Below are 7,439 nucleotides of genomic sequence, written 5' to 3' on the forward strand. Positions count from 1 at the left end.
CCGTCTCAAAAAAAAAAAAAAAAAAAAAAAAAAATGTTTTATACTATGATAGGTGTGCTACATGGTTGTAACTATAACAGCTTATTTTTGCATCTCAGTGTATATGAATTTTACCTAAAAAAAATTATTGAGTAGAGGATGGGGAATGTGTAGAAGTATAAATGATAAAAGAGGGCCAGGTGTGGTGGCTCATGCCTGCAATTCCAGCACTTTGGGAGGCCAAGGCAGGCGGACCATTTGAGGCCAGGAGTTCAAGACCAGTCTGGCCAACATGGTGAAACCCATCTCTACTATTAATAAAAAACAAAAATTTATGGATTTATGTTTTCATTTTTCTTAGATAAATACCAATGGGTGGAATTAGCTGGGTGTGGTGGCACACACCTGTAATCCCAGCCATGTGGGAGGCTGAGGCATGAGAATAGCTTGAGCCAAGATTGTGCAACTGCACTCTGGCCTGGGCGACATTAGTGAGACTGGGGCTCAAAAAAAAAAAAGCTAAAAGAGTAGTAGCATCTTGACTTCTAAAGCAAGGTGATGAATACAAGAGAGTTCATCACATTATTCTGTTTACTTTGTATATGTTTGAAATTTTCCACAGCCTCCGAGTAGTTAGGACTACAGGCATGTGCCACCATGCCTGGCTAATTTTCGTATTTTTGGTAGAGACAGGGTTTCATCATGTTGGCCAGGCTGGTCTCGATCTCTTGACTTCAAATGATCCACCCACCTCAGCCTCCCAAAGTATTGGGATTGCAGGTGATCCACCTGCCTCAGCCTCCCAAAGTGCTGGGATTACAAGAGTGAGCCACCGCACCCAGCCCAGTGATTCTTCTTGTTAACATTTCCCATGTTCAAAACGGAATACATTGAAACCTTTACCTATAATTTAAATATTATGCTTATAAAGAGACCAAAATGCCTTTTTTTTACCATCCACAGATGAAAAAGCAATTCTTTATATATACCTATATCCCTCACCAGTATATACATTTTCACTAATACATCAGATTAAAGGGTCACTACCTTCAGGCAAAGACACTATTGACAGAAAGTTGACTGCCCTCATGTGAATTTTATAGACATTATAAATTCTTGCTGTAAAATAAAACAAGTAGTAAATGTTCTGATTATTGACTTCACACGCAGGTAAAATACAAATTTACTGGCATGATAACTAAAAAAAGGAGTGGTGGAAGAGAAGAAAATTTTTCTTTCTGCTGATATCTGAATAACAATATGTTATTATTTGAATCCAGTAAGACTACTTGCAAACCAGTTTTCATGAAACAGGTTTTTTTTTTTTTTTTTTGAGAGAGTCTCTGTCGCCCAGGTTAGAGTGCAGTGGCACGATCTCAGCTCATTGCCACCTCTGCCTCCCGGGTTCAAGTGATTCTCCTGCCTCAGCCTCCTGAGTAGCTGGGATTACAGGCACTTGCTATCATCCTTGGCTAATTTTTATATTTTTGGTAGGGACAGGGTTTCACCATGTTGGCCATGCTGGTCTCGAATGCCTGAACTCAGGTTATCTGCCCACTTTGACCTCTCAAAATGCTGGGATTATAGGTGTGAGCCACCATGCCCACTCTATGAAACAATTTTCTAATCATTAAAAAATATTTCAAAGGCGAGAAACACAGAGGTCACTCCCTTTTCCTTCAGCTTTACTCATATGGGTTAAGACTGGAGAATGTTGAGGGAATCCTTCTTCCTGTCCATATTAATTTGTCACATGAAACATATTATTGTTCCCTTGAGACTATTTAAAACTGTAGAAACAGAGTTTTCTAAAAAATTACTCTGTTCTGGTTCTTTTATTTCTCAAGATCAGGAAGTTACCAGTGCTCCCATAACAAAAAGTATAGAAAATAAAGCAAAACGCCACAAAACTTAAGAAACAAATTGTTAGCATTTGGAAGCCTTTACTGTCTTATTCTCAAATACATCACATCTGATGATTCCTTAAAAGATTAGAGAAGCTTACCAGGTATCAAGGCAAACACGATTTTTAAACATAGCAACAGTTCAACCTTTATGAATGTATGGTGGTTATTTTTTCTTCTCAAGTATCACTGCCAACCAAGGTTAATAAATAGCAACCATTCCTAGTCTTCTCAGGATCGTGTGGCATTATACCTAACCCATGACTAAGCAAAAGACTGTTATCTGGGGCTGGAATTCTAAAACTGATTCTCAAAGTTACCCCTAAAATTAACTCAAAACAGCACAGCCAAACAAAACACACAAGACTATATTTTCTCATCAGAGTTTAGATCTATAAACTCCAAATATATTTCAATTATTCACATTCTTGCTACACTGAATTTCCTTTGGTCTGCTGTAGGAACAAAAGAGTACCTATTCAGTTCCACTTTCCTAGAGATAGAGGCTAAAGGTCACTGGAAATATAATTCTAGGTCCCTATTTATACCAAAACAAAAACAAGCATAACCAGAAACAATTTTGGAAATACAAAAGTCTGCTTTTTCCTCAGAGGTGAGTTTAGATGAGGAAAACCCAAACTGTAGATTCTAAGTACTTGCTGCCAATTGTATAATTTAACGTTTTATTGTATTTTCTGATTGCTTTACATGTCTTTTTTTTTTTTTAATTTTTAGTTTTTGTAGAAATGGGGGTCTTGCTATGTTGCCCAGGGTGGTCTCAAACTCCAAGCCTCAAGTAATCCTCCCACCTTTTCTCCCAAAGGGTTGGGATCACAGGCATAAGCCACCATGCCTGGATTAATTCATTTCAATGAAACATAGCTATTTGAAAGGAAGGCTTCTCTTTCATGTTCTTGGCAAATATTCATTCATATGATGTATACTTTTAAGTAAAAAATTATAGGAGGCCACTAAACTCCTATGCTAGGCCCCAACAGATCAGACTACAAATAAAAATGGAGTCATTCATGTTAAGTTCTACATCCTTAAACCTAAACTAAGCTATCTGATCTTCTAAGAAATCAGGAGAGAGAGAACAACCAATTTCCCAAACAGGACAGTTTAAATCTTCAAACAGCATGATAATGAAGTTCCCTCTGCTTTAACCCTCACACAAAAATGGTTGCCTGAAGTAACCTATGTTAACCAATGAGCTACTTTTCTTTTTTTTTTTAACATGGGGTCTCACTCTGTTACCCAGGCAGGGGTACAGTGGCATGATCAAAGCTCACTGCTGCCTTCAATTCTTGGGTTCAAGGGATCCTCCAGCTTCAGCCTCACAATTAGCTGGGACTACAGGTGTGCACCACCATGTCTGGCTAATTTTTAAATTTTTTGTAAAGACAGGGTCTCAACATGTTGCTCAGGCTGGTCTTGAACTCTTGAGCTCAAGCTCTCCTCTCTCAGTGTCCCAAAGTGCTAGGATTATAGGCATGAGCCACCTTGCCCAACTGATCAGTCATTTTTCTTCTTCTTCTTCTTCTTTTTTTTTTTAAAGAGATCTGAAGTGAATTTACTTTTATTGACTTCACTTTAAGTCAAGCATGAAATTTCACAGTGATTTCTGAGGTGGGGGCAGAAGGAAGGCTGTGTTAAGAATCATCGGGGTTGTGGCCCAGTTGCCCCGTGGAGCTGCAGGTAGGGTGGGCTCTCACTGGGGCAGCTGGAGGAGCATGGACTGCCCCGCTGGCAGGTAGGTGATGTTCTGAGAGTGTGAGAGCTGGTACGTGATGTCCTCCGCGGCTTCCAGCTCATGCAGCTCGATCAGGCCGTCTCCCATGGTGGCCAGTGAGTTGGCAATTGGCTCAGCAGCCTTGGAGTTGCCCTTAGCAGAGACGATGGTCACCTTTTTCTGCTCAGCCTTTTCCACCACAAATCTGGCCCTCTCTGCTTCCTGCTGAGCCACCTGTTTGGCTTCCACCACTTCTGTGAACTCCTTCCCAAAGGTCAGATGCATCAAGGACATATCATCCAGGATGAGCTCAAAGGTGGCTGCTTGCTCCCTTGCTCACTTCCTAAAGACCAGCCATCTCTGGGTAAGGATCTCTGAGTGATGGACGGCAGCACACGCTCATCATAGTCCTCTTCAGTGCTGGAGAAGAGGCGAGGAAGCTGGCTAGTGATGGGCCAGAAAAGTATGCACAGTGTGATGCTGACATTCTGTAAATCTTTGCCACCAGCGATGACTGGCACATTATGTGGTTGAGAATGGCAGTCAAAGAGAATTAGTTTCTTTACCCATGGGATGACAAAGTGAGTCCCTTCCCCTACCACAATGTCCTGTTACTTCTGTCCTGGAACCAGTCGAAGATGACAGTTGTGTGCCCAGCATCCACATTATATAAGGCAGAGTTCACCACGCCTCCTGCAACAGCTAAGGCCAGGGCAAACTTACGATGGACTCAAACACTTTAGCAGCCATGGTTTCTTCGGCTGGACCCTCTCACACCTGCTTCCATTCTGACCTCTAGATGAATCAATCAGTTATTTTTCTATTGTTCTGTCTCCCTCTCCCAGCCTTACTAGAAAAATAACCAATACGCTCTGAAAAGTAACCAATACGCTCTGTTCTTTGCTTCTGCTTTCTTTGGCCCTTCTGTCTAACCTCTTCTGCTCAGCTCACTGAAACAATTACTCTATTTTATGGAATGATGTCATGCTCAATTCTAGAATCACAAATAAAGCCACTTGAGATCTTTAAATTTGCCGTAGTTCTGTCCTTTGACAGGTTGTTTGCATTCACCATAATACTCAGCACTATACAATACTCTGTGATCATTTTGGAATTTTTTTATCTTACCCTATCTCTGATCAAAATATAAAGATATAGAAATCACACCTGTTAAAAGGGTAAGTTGAGTATACATTAAAAATGTATACCCTAAATGGAAATCCACACCTGAGCATGGAGACACAGCAGAAAGCCACTGAGTGAAAGTAGGAACAGAAGCAATATCGGGAATGATCTAGGATTCCACAAAGAGCTGTTTCATGGTCCCCTGAGGTATAAATTACCCTCTTGAGAACAGGCAGCCCCTGAACGGTCTCTACTAATTCATAACTGTGGTTTAGCTTTCTTCCTTCAGGCCTACCAGCTGTTTGAGATGCTCTGTTCTAGAAAGAGCCTAGAAAAGGGAGAGGCAGAGGGTTGAAGAGTGTTACCTTGAGTAAGAAAGACAGTAGGTAGCATCTAAGGAACTTAGAAACTAACTTGAGACAATAAGATGTCATGAACTTCAATGTTCCTAGTTGTAACCCCCATTTAGCCTCCACTAAATGATGAGAATAAAGCATTTGAAAGAAAAGCATGCTAACATCCCTACATTAGCTACAGCCTGAAAGGGCAACAGCTGAAGAGACTACACCCTACTCTGAGGCCAGCTTCAAAAGAAAACAATATCTGGCAAACAATTGGTCATAACAACTTTAAGAAAATAGATTGATTCTCTGGGATTTGTGGGAAGGATGTAAGGTCAGATCAAGGAGGAGACCTGGCAAGGAGAGATGGCCCTATGGTTTTACCATAAAGGCAGTGAGATGTCCTAACTACCTAGTAAAGGTGAAAATGGCTTACTTTCTGTCACAAATAATGATAAAAGATTTCTGCTATTGAAAAATCTCATTCAACTAACAAGCAGCATATATGATTTTTAAAATTTGCTTTGCTAATTATTCTACCATCCAGAAGGTAGAAGAAATGGGTAGAATTTTAATTTGGAACCTAATTTGAATTAAAAAAATTGATCAGAAAAGAAGTAGTGGAAGCCTCAAAAGAAAACAACCAAGGCAGACAGGCAGGCAGGCAGACAGGCAAGGAGCACAGCTAGATGTAGCAACTAGACACTGAGAACAGGCTTCAACCAGTCAAGGAGACAGGACCTAAGGCCATGGTCTGAGGTGCTAAAAGGGAAGACAACAGGATTGAGGTTCTCAAAAATGAAATTCTGGCAATTTCACATTATCTGAAATAGAGGCAGAAAAAAGAGGGGGCTTATCTAAAGAGACTAGCTGGAAATCTCACCAATCAACTCAGACAGACATGCACGATATATATAAAAAGAAAGAAACTATTTTTAAAAATTGCACTGATGTGTCATCAAGAAGGAAGCTGAAGCTGAAGCCCAGGATGTGCTGAGACTTGCAAAAAAGGTAAGAAAGGCACAGGCCCACTCTTTGATGTAAATGGCATATTATTAATTAATATAAAGCAGAGACAGAACATCTCAATTCCTGTTTTTCTTCTATCTTTTCTGTCAAGAAAAATCATCTTGAAAGTAGACAGAAAAGAAAAAATATTAGGAAAAGTAGATTAGTGACCAAGATAAAGTAAGGAGACTATCAAAGGGTGCCTAACTGCTTAAATGAATGAGAACCTCCTGGATGAATTCTATACCAGAGAATTTGAAGAATCTGCAGATGAGATCCACGAGTGACACTCTGGAAACTCAGATAAAGCTTATGATTCCAATAACCCCCAAATATCACATTAGCTTTGTGTGTCTGCAGAAGCAATTTTATTTTTTTTGAGATGGAGTTTCACTCTGCCATCCAGGCTGGAGTGCAGTGATGCGATCTTGGCTCACTGCAACCTCTGCCTCCCAGGTTCAAGCAATTCTCCAGCTCAGCCTCCCGAGTAGCTGGGATTACATTATGTACCACCACTCCCAGCTAATTTTTGTATTTTAGTAGAGATGAGTTTTCGCCATGTTGGCCAGACTGGTCTCGAACTCCTGACATCAAGTGATCCACTCACCTCAGCCTCCCGAAGTGTTGGGATTACAGGCGTGAGCCACTGTGCCCAGCCTGCAGAAACAATTTTCTTTTTTTTTTTTTTTAAATTCATCTGGGTGCAGGTGGGCTGAGTCTGAAAAGAGAGTCAGCTGCAATTTTCAAAAAGAAGAGAGATCACATTCTCTGTACCTAACACCAGAGTGATATGACATGCAGGACAAGCAAGACTGTAGAATAGGTTACTAAAAGAATAGTTATTAATAAAAACTAGTATTGGGAACATCTAGAAGCCATAACCAAACTCCATTTTCCTTTTTTTATATGGTTAGGCCAGCAAATGCTATAGGCATAAATATAGTATCTAGATTTTAGCAATGGATAAAATAAAGTCTCTCTTGATATCATTGTGCAAGGTGAAAAAAACAATTTTTTTAACTTGAAAGTTAAGTGGCTTCACAGATGACTATACAACTGTACCTAAGGAGTGCAGATAGGCCGGGTACGGTGGCTCATGCCTATAATCCCAGCACTTTGGGAAGCCAAGGTGGGCGCATAACGAGTTCAAGAGATGGAGACCATCTGGCCAACATGGTGAAACCCCGTCTCTACTAAAAACACAAAAGTTAGCTGGGTGTGGTGGCGCATGCCTGCAGTCCCAGCTACTCGGGAGGCTGAGGCAGGAGAATCGTTTGAACCTGGGAGGTGGAGGTTGCAGTGAGCCGAGGTTGCACCATGCACTCTAGCCTGGCAACTGAGACTGCCTCA

At 40.9% G+C, this 7,439-nt stretch overlaps 1 protein-coding gene and 1 pseudogene across 7 annotated transcripts in view; both read right to left on the minus strand.

Annotated features, from left to right (window-relative positions):
• Nucleotides 1-7,439, minus strand: part of TFCP2 (transcription factor CP2) — a 66,304-nt gene that overhangs the window by 27,322 nt on the left and 31,543 nt on the right. The window lies entirely within an intron of this gene.
• LOC108316132 lies at nt 3,369-6,514 on the minus strand (annotated as a pseudogene).

The sequence above is a fragment of the Cebus imitator genome, unplaced genomic scaffold (genome assembly GCF_001604975.1).
Source record: "Cebus imitator isolate Cc_AM_T3 unplaced genomic scaffold, Cebus_imitator-1.0 Scaffold181, whole genome shotgun sequence".
In the NCBI taxonomy this organism is placed as follows: Eukaryota; Metazoa; Chordata; class Mammalia; order Primates; family Cebidae; genus Cebus; species Cebus imitator.